Raw genomic sequence first — 12379 nt, forward strand, 5'->3', positions numbered from 1 at the left:
GACTCCGGAGAGCGATCTCCTCTGAGCCCATCAGTGTAATAAACCTGAGTTCTCCAACTCTCCGAGTGCTTGCTTGGTTTCTTGCCGGGTGAAAGAGCTGACACTGCAGCCACAGAGGTTGTGGAGCTGGTACACTACAGCCACAGGACTATCGCTAGAGCTGATACCCTGCGGTGCAGGGCTGCTGGGCAGCTGCCATACAAGTATGAGAGTCTCTGGCTCCATCCATGTTGCTGCAGATGGCATTATTTTGTTGTTTTTTATGTGGTGCTCCATTGTGTATGTATATCACATCTTAATCCATTCATCTGTCAATGGACATTTAGGCTGTTTCTGTAGCTTGGCTATTGTGAATAGTGCTGCAGTGGACATATGGGTGCATGTGTCTTTTTCAAGGAAAGTTTTGTATGGATATATTCCCAAGAGTGGGATTGCTGGGTCATATGGTAGTTCTATATTTAATTTTCTGTGGTACCTCCATGCTGTTCTCCATAGTGGTCGTATCAATTTACCTTCCCACCAACAAAAGGAGTATTCCCTTTCCTCCATTCTTAACCATTTTCAAGTGTACATTTTGATTTGTTTTAAACTATAACACTTCCAGAAAATACTAAAAAAATCTTCATTAGGCAAATATTTGTTAATTACACACCGTAAGCATGACCCATAAAAGAAAAGAAATGAAAAATTGGACTTCATCAAAATTAAAACTTGGAGTTCCCTTTGTGGCTCAGCGATGAACAAACCCAACTAGCATCCATGAGGATGTGGGTTCAATCCCTGGCCTCTCTCAGTGGGTTAGGATCTGGTGTTGCCATGAGCTGTGGTGTAGGCTAGAGACATGGCTTGGATCCCTCGTTGCTGTGGCTCTGGCGTAGGCCAGCGGCTACAGCTCCAATTGGACCCCTAGCCTGGGAAGCTGCATATGCCATGGGTGTGGTCCTAAAACGACAAAATAAATAAATAAATAATAAAACTTATGCCCTTTGAAAGCCACTGATATGCCCTGATCGTATAGTGGTTAGTACTCTGTGTTGTGAAAGCCACTGATAGAGGCCTTGTATCCAGAATATAAAAAGGACACAAAGTTCAATAAAAAGAAAACAGTCCAATTAAAACATGAAAATTTGAACCGACACTTCTCCAAATAGTCCTATAGATGGCGATAAGCACATGAAAAAAATGTTCAACATCATTAGTCATTAGGGATATGCATATTACCACATTCAGCTCCTACTACCCTACTTAAATGGCTAGAATTAAGGACTGAGCCTACCAAGTGTTGCTGGTGGGAATGTAAAATGGTACAACCACTTTGGAAAATAGTTTAGTGGTTTTCTTAGAAAGTTAAATATTTCCTACTATATGATCCAGCCATTAAGAAAGTGTATGTCTATCCAAAGACCTGTACTTTCTATATTCATAGCAACTTTATAATGGCTGAAAACTGGATAGTCCATATGTACATGAGCTGTTGTTGATAAATTGTGCCATATCCTTACATGGAATAGTATCTAGCTGTAGAAGGAATGAACTTACTACATCAAAACATGGACAAATCTCAAAATAATTATTCAGAGTGAAAGAAGCTAAATGAAAAGAGGAAAGAGTAGGTCCTTATGATTCCATTTATATAAAACTTTAGAAAATTCAAACTAATCCATGGTGACACAAAGCTGATCAGTAGTTGCCTCGGCATGTTGAGGGGAATGCTAAGACGAAGGAGGGCAGTGTGATGGTTCGGAAATGAGCCTACGGATGGCAGTGCCTTCGCAGGTGCTGAAACCCGGGTCTCTGGCCACCCCCACCCCCACCCCTCCGCCGGGCAAGGGCTACGCTGGCATGATAGATGAAGAGTTCACTGTTGCATTGGCTCTACATTAGCAAAATGAGGTCAGAAGTTAAAACAATGGTGAAATGCTGCAAACAGAAAGCACACAAACTGAGAGCAACAAAAAAAGTAGAAGAAAATGAAAAGGAGTTAGCAGCATGCCAGCTTCATATCTCTCAGCCTGGAGCTGAAATCAAATCATTGACTGAATACCTTCAAAATATGGAGCAAAAGAAAAGACAACTGGAGGTGTCTGTTGATTCTCTCACTGAGGAGCTAGTCCAGCTTTGAGCACAAGAGAAAAGTACATGAAACGGAAAAGGAGCACTTAAATAAGGTTCAGACTGCAAATGAAGTTAAGCAAGCTGTTGAACAGTAGATCCAAAACCACAGAGAAACTCATCAGAAACAAATGGGTAGTTTGAGAGGTGAAGTTGAGGCAAAAGAAAAACTAATTACTAATCTTCAAGACCAAAACTAGAAAATTATGCTAGAACACAAATGTCTGAGAGTAGAACATGAGAAGTTGAAAGCTACAGATCAGAAAAAGAGCAGAAAACTACATGAACTTAACAGTTACGAAAGATAGACAAAAACAACCAAGACGAGCTCTGTCGAAGCTATGCCGAGTAGTTCTGTTGTGAGCCACACGGGACGTCCGAGGAAGACAAGATCTGAAGGGCTCGGAAGAAACAGTGGCAAAGGAATTGCAGACTTTAATGTAATGAAATGAACTACGATGTTGTAGGAGTAAACATAATTTTATATTATTAGTACTGTATCGGTCGATCTAAATTTATAGCCTATGGAAATTAAGAAAAAAATGTAAATGTGGAAGGACAGGATAAATATATGGTGAATTTATAAATATGTAGGTAAATATGGTCCAAAATTCCTGAGAGGTTTTTAACCTGCTGCACTAAATCATACACTATAACTTAGTTCTTGCTTATCTAGAAACAATGATTTGTTTGCAAGTCACTAATAATCCTCAAGTGAATTATTTTTTTGGCAGTAGCTGATAATTTTGTAATTAAGTGCACCTGTTTGGCCACTTCTTCCTCAAATGATTAAGTCAACAGTTTATTTTAGAAGCTATAAAAGTAACAGAGGAAGAGAGTTCAGTATTTGCTTCCTCAGTGGGAGGGGCTAACTGCAACTATGTTATCAGAAATTTGCAGAGCATGGAGATTTAACGTTATTCAGCAGAGAAAGTTGGAAAGTTCTGTGTTAGGATCTGGATGGCAAAATTAACTTTTTGAAAGAGTTTTATATACAGCTATTTGTATTAAACTTGGAGCCATAGTCAGAAGACTCAGATCGTAATTGGCTTATTTTTTTATTTCCTTAACTATTGTAATTTCTGCTTTTATAATAATTTGGATTTAAAAGATAATTTACTTATTTTTTTAACAGTCAAAAATGATGGAGTTCCCGTCGTGGCTCAGCCGAAGTGAATCTGACTAGTATCCAGGAGGACACAGGTTCGATCCCTGGCCTCTCTCAGTGGGTTAAGAATCTGGTGTTGCTATGAGTTGTGGTGTAGGTCACAGACATGGCTCAGATCTGGTGTTGCTGTGGCTGTGGCGTAGGCTGGCAGCTACAGTTCTGATTCGACCCCTCGCCTGGGAACCTCCATATGCCGCTGGTGTGGCCCTAAAAAGACAAAAACAAAACAAAAAAAAACTCCCCCAAAAAACCACTCCAAAAATTGGGATGAAACCTTGTTGTACAGGAAGATTGAAGTAGTGCAGCTAACAGCAACAACAAAGTACTTCTGCCTATTTGTAACAATAGTTTTCTAAATGGATAAATATTTGGCTGTATTCATGCAGATGTTTATATTTCATTTTCAAATGAAAGCTTGCTTTTTGACCATATTCTTTTTTTTTTTTTTTTGCTTTTTATGGCCATGCCTTTGGCATATGGAGTTTCCTAGTCTGGGGCTATAGCTGCTGGCCTATGCCACAGCCACAACAACACCAGATCAGAGCTGCATCTGAGACCTATACCACAGCTCACGGCAACGCCAGATCCTTAACCCACTGAGTGAAGCCAGGGATCAAACCCACGACCTCATGTTCCTAGTCAGATTCATTTCCATTATGCCACAGTGGGAACTCCTTTGGCAGCATTAGACTAGAAGAAAGGGATTGGAGAGTATGTTATCACATTAATCCCAGAATGAGAAGCTGTTGGCCTGTTCTGCAATGCTGACTATTCTGCTATTAACATTTTAGGAAACAGGGTTTGTATGTCACATTCTTCCCCTGGATACTCACATAATTAAATATTTACTATGTGCATGGAACTGTAAAGGTCTAGAAAATGGTAAGGACACGATTCTTTTTTTTGATATAATGAATTTTTTTTCATTATAGCTGATTTACAGTGTTCTGTCACTTTTCTGCTATATAGCACGGTGACCCAGTTACACACACACACACACATAGATTCTTTTTTTCTCATATTACCATACTCCAACATAAGTGACTAGATATAGTTCCCAGTGCTACACAGGAGGATCTTCTTGCTCATCCATTCCAGAGGCAATGGTTTGCATCTGTTAACCCCAAGTGCCCAATCCATCCCACTCCCTCCTCATCCCCTTTGGCAACCACGAGTCTGTTCTCCAAGAGGACATGATTCTTATCACAAATAATTTTTATGAGGAGGAGTTCCCGCCATGGCACAGTGGAAACGAATCTGACTAGGAACCATGAGGTTGCAGGTTTGATCCCTGGCCTCGCTCAGTGGATTAACGATCCGGCATTGCCATGAGCTATGGTGTAGGTTGCAGACACGACTCAGATCTGGGGTTGCTGTGGCTGTGGCGTACCAGCAGCTGCAGCTCTGATTAGACACCAAGCCTGAAAACCTCCACGTGCTGCAGGTGCAGCCCTAAAAAAAAAAAAAAGACCAAAAAAAATTAATTAAAAAATTTTTTATGAGGAGATAGACTTTAAGTATAAATGTGATTTCTACCTTGATTTATTGTTTAGTTGAAGAGACAACGTCAACGCTAGAGAAGTTTAATAAATAGTAAAAGAATAATTTTTTTCATTTTTTTTCCTCTCTAGGTTCCTGTTGCATGTAAATCTTGTCCCTGTGGTTATGTATTTATTAAGAGGAAACCTCTAAAAATAAAACACTCAGAGAAGTCATCACCTTTTACAGGTAATTTGAGAGTTTACCACCTTTCCTTCTTTTATGGTTTCTGTTATATAAATTTAAAATTAATTTTGTGAATTAAAATTTTTTTTGGCTGGTGAAGTTATAATAAATTCTGTTGAATATCTTTGGTTTTTATTAGATACAGTAAGTCAGTTTATGATTTGTTAACATTTAAATGTTAACTCCTTCACAATACTGATACATTTGTAACGAATTTTAATGAGAATTTTAATTTGAAAATGTTAACTGAAAGAAAGAGAACTTTGGTTGTATTAATATAATTTTTAAAAATACCAGTTATTTTGTTCAATTAATTTATAGCTTTCTCTTTTGACAAATCTAGATTTATTCAGTAAGAGTATTCTGAGAAGGTAGATTTTTGTTATTTTTTTTCTGTGATAAAATCAGATCTCTAACAGTGAGCCCCAAATGGGAGTTATTTTATTTTATTTTATTTTATTGTCTTTTGTCTTTTGTCTTTTTTAGGGCCACACCCATGGGATATCGAAGTTCCCACGCTAGAGGTCGAATTGGAGCTACAGCTGCCAGCCTACACCACAGACACAGCAACACCAGATCTGAGCCGCATCTGCGACCTACACCACAGCTCATGGCAAGGCCGGATCCTTAACCCACTGAGCGAGGCCAAGGATCAAACCCACAACCTCGTGGTTCCAAGTCAGATTCGCTTCTGCTGTGCCAAGATGGGAACTCCAAATTTTTTTTTGTCTTTTTTTTTTGGCCTTTTGTAGGGCTGCTCCCATGGCATATGGAGGTTCCCAGACTAGGGGTGTAATCAGAGCTGTAGCCACCGGCCTACGCCAAAGCCACAGCAACGCCAGATCCAGGCCGAGTCTGCGACCCACACCACAGCTCACGGCAACGCCGGATCCTTAACCCACTGAGCAAGGACAGGGATCGAACCTGCAACCTCATGGTTCCTAGTCAGATTTGTTAACCACTGCGCCACGATGGGAACTCCAGGAACTCCAAATTTTTATTTTATTTTTTTCCAAATGTGAGTAGATTTATTACAAACATTTATTGAGTGGATAACATGGGCCAGGTATTGTAATCTGCTAGGACACGTTCAGTGCTGTTACGGGGAACCACTGACTGAAATAACCCACCTTAGCCAGACGTGATCATTAACTGCTTGCATGAGTTGTTTTTTTGTTTGTTTGTTTTATGTTTTGTTTTGTCTTTTTGCTATTTCTTGGGCCGCTCCTGCGGCACATGGAGGTTCCTGGGCTAGGGGTCAAAGCAGAGCTGCAGCCACTGGCCTATGCCAGAGCCACAGCAACTCGGGATCCGAGCCGCATCTGCAACCTACACCACAGCTCACAGCAATGCCGGATCGTTAATCCACTGAGCAAGGGCAGGGATCGAACCTGCAACCTCATGGTTCCTAGTCGGATTCATTAACCACTGCGCCACGACGGGAACTCCGCATGAGTTGTCTTAAAACTGGTAGGTCTCAGTAAGGAACAAGGTGCTGCTGCCAAAAACTAACTGGGAGGAGGAGGGAGAGGATGCCAGCCCATAATATGTCCTGCCAACCAGCCAGAAACCTTGCTGCTGGAATCCATCTTGGCTTCAAGATGCACGTTCTGCCAGGAAGGGCCCTAAGTCAGACAAAGAGCAAGGTGACTGGCCAGAGAAAACTCAAAAACTAACCCCACCGCTATAAAACTTTGAGCCACATGGCGGAGCGGTTCTCCTGGGTTCTTTTACCCTTCTGCTCTCTGCCCGGGTACCCCTTCCCCACTTTTGCTTTGTCAGTGTGTATGCCTCCTCCAACAATTCATTTCCAAGTGTTAGACAAGAGCCCACTTTGTACCCTAGAAGCAGTCCCCCTTCCTGCAACAGCAGTAAAGGAAAATATAGGAATATACATATAGAATATATCGGGAAAATATCAGCTAGTAATAAGTACGAGGTAGAAATTAAAATAGGGTACTGTGCTGGAGGTTGACTGGAAGGCTACTTTTGTTTGAGTGGCCAGGTAGTGCATCTCTGAGGAGGTAAGATCTGAATAGCTGAAGGGGCTAAACATGAAAACCAGGGAAGTCTAATTCTAGGCACAGGGAAAAGCAAAGGTAAATGTTCTGAGGCTGGATTTATTCCAGGAGTGCAAACTTGGTACTGTTGGGGAGGGGAAGCCACCTTAGTTCTTCTTCTTTTTTTTTTTTTTCCTTTTTCTGCTATACACGTAGCATATGGAAGTTCCCAGGCCAGGAATCAAATCCGAGCTGTGGCAACACCAGTTCCTTAACCTGCTGAGCCGGGCTGGGGATGGAACCAGCAATGCCACAGAGACAAGCTGGATCATTAACCCACTGTGCCACATCAGGACTCCTCCCTTAGTTCTTTTGCCTGGCAATTAAAATGACATAAGGCAGACTGACAGGAGAAAATCAAGCTTATTACATGTGCAATCCACACAGAAAGCAAAGCAAAGTGAGGTATTTGTATATTTGTATATACAAATATTTGAATATTTGTATATTCAAATATTTGTATATTCTCAACAAAGGAGAAGGAGGTGGGCGTCTGAAGCTTCAAGGGAAAGTAAGGTAATTCAGAGGAAGATAAAAAGCATTAATATTTGGTAAACAAATGTTTGCTGGCCACCCAAAGACATTGGGATGCAGAGAAGACTCTGATCGAATGGGCCTTGCAAGGTTTCTGTCTCCCACACCTAATGCTTTACTATAGTTGTCCATGGGGATAGCTGCTTCTTGGGATAGGTCTCCTACATTAAATTATTTAAGGCAGTAAGGGGGAAGTTCAAAGGTTCTTCCTGAGTCTTTTGGGTCTTGATTGTTTTCAGTTCAAAATAATCCACATGCAGAGTGGCACATCTTGGGGATAGCTTGCCCTGAGTTCCATCAGTACAAGATAAGGAAATATATTAATATTGTGTCATATTGATAAATATAAGAGGAAAATCTCACAAGGTTATCTCTGTAGATGCTGAGAAGGTCTTTGGCGAAATTTGGTACCCATTCATGATAGAGACCCTCAAGAAAATAGGGACTGAAGAAAATTTTAACTTGATAAAAGTATATCTCCTAGTGTTAAAGTCATTATCTTATTTATACGGGGAAACACTACAGGCATATCCATTGAGATCAGAAACAAGCCAAGTGTCTCCACTGTCTCCACAACTGTTCAGTGTTATATTAGAGGCAAAATAAGCAAGGCAATTATATCACTCAGTAAGAGGTATATGAATGAGTAACAAAGAAATAAAACAATAACTATTTGTAGATCATGGTAAACCTGGACCCCAGAGAGTTGGTAATAAAACTAATCCAGACAGTGAAAGAATTCAGTGAAGGAGCAGGATTTAAAATTAGCAAAAGCTAGCTTTCATATACAGGCATACCTCATTTTATTGTGGCTCACTTTATAGAGCTTCACAGATGACTGCATTTTTTACAAGTTGAAGGTTTGTGGCCACACTACATCAAGGGAGTCTTTTGGTGTCATTTTTCCAATAGCATTTTCTTATTCCATGTCTCTCTGTTACATCTTGGTAATTTTTGCAAAATTACAGGTGGAACTTAAAGATGTGACTGAATTGCTGTAATCTCCTGATAAAATTTTTTAACAGATGAGAAGTTTCTTCTAAGGATGCGCAAAGAAAGTGGTTTCTGGAGATGGAATGTGTTCCTTCCTGGTCAAAATGCTATGAAGATTGTTGAAATGACAGCAAGTAATTTAGAATATTATATAAACTTAGTTAAGTGGAGGCAGAGTTTGAAAGGATTGAATCCAGTTTTGGAAAGAAGTTCTACTATGAGTAAAATGTTATCAAACAACATTGCATGCTACAGAGAAATTGTTCATGAAAGGAAGAGTCAACTGATGTAGCAAACTTCTTTTTTGGCTTATTTTAAAAAATTGTCACAGCCACCCCAACCCTCAGCAACCACCACCCTGTTCAGTCAGCAGCCATCAACATCAACAGGCAAGACCTTCCACCAGCATACACAGAGTGACTGAAGGTTCAGAGGATGTAGCATTTTTTAGCAATAAAGTATTTTTTAATTAAGGTGTACACATTTTTTTATCCATAATACTATTTATTGCACACTTAATAAGCTGCAGTGTAATATAAACATAACTTTGTAAACATGTACTGAGAAACCCAAAAACTCTTGTGATTTGTTTTCTTGCAATATTCATTAATGCTGTGGTCTGGAACCAAACCTGCAATATTTCTGAGGTATGCCTGTATACAAACTGTAAATATAAAATTATTTTACAGAAAAGCTCATCTATAACAGCAAAATGGAAGATTAAACACTTAGGAATAAATTTAATAAGGTACAAAACCTATACAAGGAAATTTTAAAATACCCTTGAAAGATACTAAAGTGGATTTAAACAAATGGTAAAACATGAAGTTGTCAGTCTTCTCTAAGTCAATTCATAAAACCAGTGCAACCCTAATAAAAATTCTAACAAGTTATTTTACTGAGTTAGACAAACTGATTTTAAAGTTCACATGGAAAAACAAATGTGCAAAAAATAGCCAGGAAAATTGTCAATTGACTTAAAATAGGGTCCTTAAGGAAATTAAATGGTAAAGAAAGTCTTTTCAACGAATAATGTTAGTATATCCTGCTGGATATCTACATGTGGAAGAATGAAGTTGTGTCTCTATTTCACAATATATACAAAAATAAATTCAAAGAAGATCACAAGCCTAAATATAAGAGCTAATCAAACTGTACAGTTCTTCAAGAAAAACAGAAGTTTTTGTGACCTTAGGCCTTGAATTCTTAAATATGACCCCAAAAGTGCAAGTGACAAAACAAAAAATGGACTATCGGAAAATTCAGAACTTTTTTTTTTTTTTTTTTGCTGCAAAAGATATCATCAAAAGTGAAAAGACAACTCACAGAATGGGAAAAACTATGTGCAAACCACATATCCGATGAAGGACTTGTTTCCAGATATAAAGAAGCGAAATAGTAAAAAGAGAAATAACCCGATTTAAAAAATGGGTATATTGGAGTTCCCACTGTGTTGCAAGGGAGATTGGTGGCATCTTGGGAACGGTGGGATGCAGGTTCCATCCCCAGCCCGGCACAGTGAGTTAGGATCCCTGTTGCCACAAATTTGGGTAGGTCACAACTGCAGTTCGGGTCTGATCCCCAGCCCAGGAACTCCATATGCTGAGGGGCAGCCAAAAAAAAAAAAAAAAGAAAGAAAAAAAAGAAAAGGTATAGTTGAAGACTATTGTGATGGGGCTTTTTCTGTAAACCTGCATTGTTGGAAACACCTCATAGAGTAACAAAGAGCTACATGTTAGGTCTGTGGGAAAGAACTACAAAAAAAAAAAAAAAAAGAACTGCTGAATAAACTATGGAAAACCTAACAGTCAAATCTTTTTTTTTAAATCTTAGGTATTGGCATATTCCCAAGGATCTGTACTGTTCTAGGGTGTGATAGATTAGGAGTGAATATGATTTGAACTTAATGCATGTTCAGAAGATGTCTAAAATTCAGAACCAGGCGGATCCATCTCTTCTGACCCTAGAGGTAATCTTATGTAAAGCGAACTGCTTGAGTAAATTGGGTCCCAAAGGTTACAGGTAGGAAAGTTTGAAGTGTGTCCATGTTCCATTTGAGATCAAAGAAGGCTGACTAAAAGAACTGTGGGCTACCTTTGAAGATAACGACTCAAAAGTTGGAATGACTCAAAAACACTGGAGAAAGCAGTGGAAAGAGAATACTTAAAAGTTTATTGACTTGGAGTTCCTGTCGAGGTGCAGCGGAAACGAATCCGACTAGGAACCATGAGGTTGCGGGTTTGATCCCTGCCCTTGCTCAGTGGGTTAACGATCCGGCATTGCCGTGAGCTGTGGTGTAGGTGGCAGACATGGCTCAGATCCCGCGTTGCTATGGCTCTGGCGTAGGCTGGTGGCTACAGCTCTGACTCAATCCTTAGCCTGGGAACCTCCATATGCCAAGGGTGTGGCCCTAGAAAAAGCAAAAGCAAAAAAAAAAAAACAAAAAAACCACACCAAGTTTATTGACTTAAATCTTGCCTATGTTACACATAATTAAAAAAAAAAAAACCCTTTCACTTTGAAAAAAAAATGGGTATAAGATCTGAATAGAGTTTGTCTAAAGATATACAAATTGCCAATAAATACATGAAAAGATATTCTACATTGTTAGTCATTGGAGAAATGCAGATCAAAATCATGGGATACTAGGAGCCCTCCTGTGGCACAGCAGGTTAAGGTTCTGGCTTTGTCACTGCAGCAGCTTGGGTTGCTGCTATGGCATGGGTTTGATCACTGGCTTGGGAAATTCTGCATGCTGTGGGCGTGGCCAAAAAAATCATGAGATACTATTTCACATACTCTTATGATGGCAAAAATAAAAAAGACAAAATAACAAGTGTTGAGGAAAGTGGAAAATTGAAACCTTCATCCATTGCTGATTGGAATGTAAAATGGTGAAGCCACTTTGAAAAGTCTACCAACTTCCTCAAATGGTTACATAGAGTGATCCAATGATCCAGCAATTCAACTCTTAGGTATATACTCAAAAGAACTGATAAACCTATATCTACACAAAAATCGTACATGAATGGTACTAGCAGCATTATTCATAATAGCTAATAATAGAAATAATCCTGATGGCTCTCAACTGATGATAAACAAATGTGTTATATGATGAAACAGTATTTTACAATAAAAAGGAAGTAATGATATATGCTACAACAAAAATGACTTTTTTTCCTCTTTTTCTTTTGAAAATCCACAGCATGTGGAGGTTCCTAGGCTAGGGGTCCAATCGGAGCTGTAGCCGCCAGCCTACACCACAGCCAGAGCAAAGCAGAATCCAAGCCTCACCTGCAGCCTACACCACAGCTCATAGCAACGCTGGATCCTTAACCCACTGAGCAAGGTCAGGGATTGAACCTGAGTTGTCATGGATGCTAGTTGGGTCTTTTAACCACTGAGCCAGGACAGGGACTGCAAGAATGACTTTTGAAAACATACTATGTGAGAGAAGCCAGTCACAAATGATCACATACTGTATGATTCCAACTATAGGAAATGTTCGCATAGGCACCTTTATAGATGAAAACAGATTAATAGTTTAGGGCTGGGAAAGTGAGCAATGGGTACAGTCTCTTGTGGGAGGTGGTGCAAAAAAAATCTAAATGAGATTTACAACCATGTTAATGTACTAGAAACTACGGAATTGTACACAATTGAACAAATACTATTTTTTGTTCCATTAGTTTTTTTTTGGTCACACCTTCTTAATAATTCCATGTGAGCTAGCCAGTCATCTTCAGGATTAAATAGTCTTCTTTAAGGTAATTCTTACATCTTACCT

General features: G+C 39.4%; 1 long non-coding RNA gene across 1 annotated transcript; it reads left to right on the forward strand.

Moving 5' to 3' along the window:
* The first annotated feature begins 3242 nt into the window (after positions 1-3242).
* On the forward strand, positions 3243-11017 carry LOC125133480 (uncharacterized). The gene is made up of 3 exons (XR_007136447.1): positions 3243-3315; positions 4912-5008; positions 10426-11017. It is a non-coding gene; the product is annotated as an uncharacterized LOC125133480 (long non-coding RNA).
* The last annotated feature ends 1362 nt before the right edge of the window (positions 11018-12379 follow it).

This window comes from Phacochoerus africanus, chromosome 8 (genome assembly GCF_016906955.1).
Source record: "Phacochoerus africanus isolate WHEZ1 chromosome 8, ROS_Pafr_v1, whole genome shotgun sequence".
Lineage (NCBI taxonomy): Eukaryota > Metazoa > Chordata > Mammalia > Artiodactyla > Suidae > Phacochoerus > Phacochoerus africanus.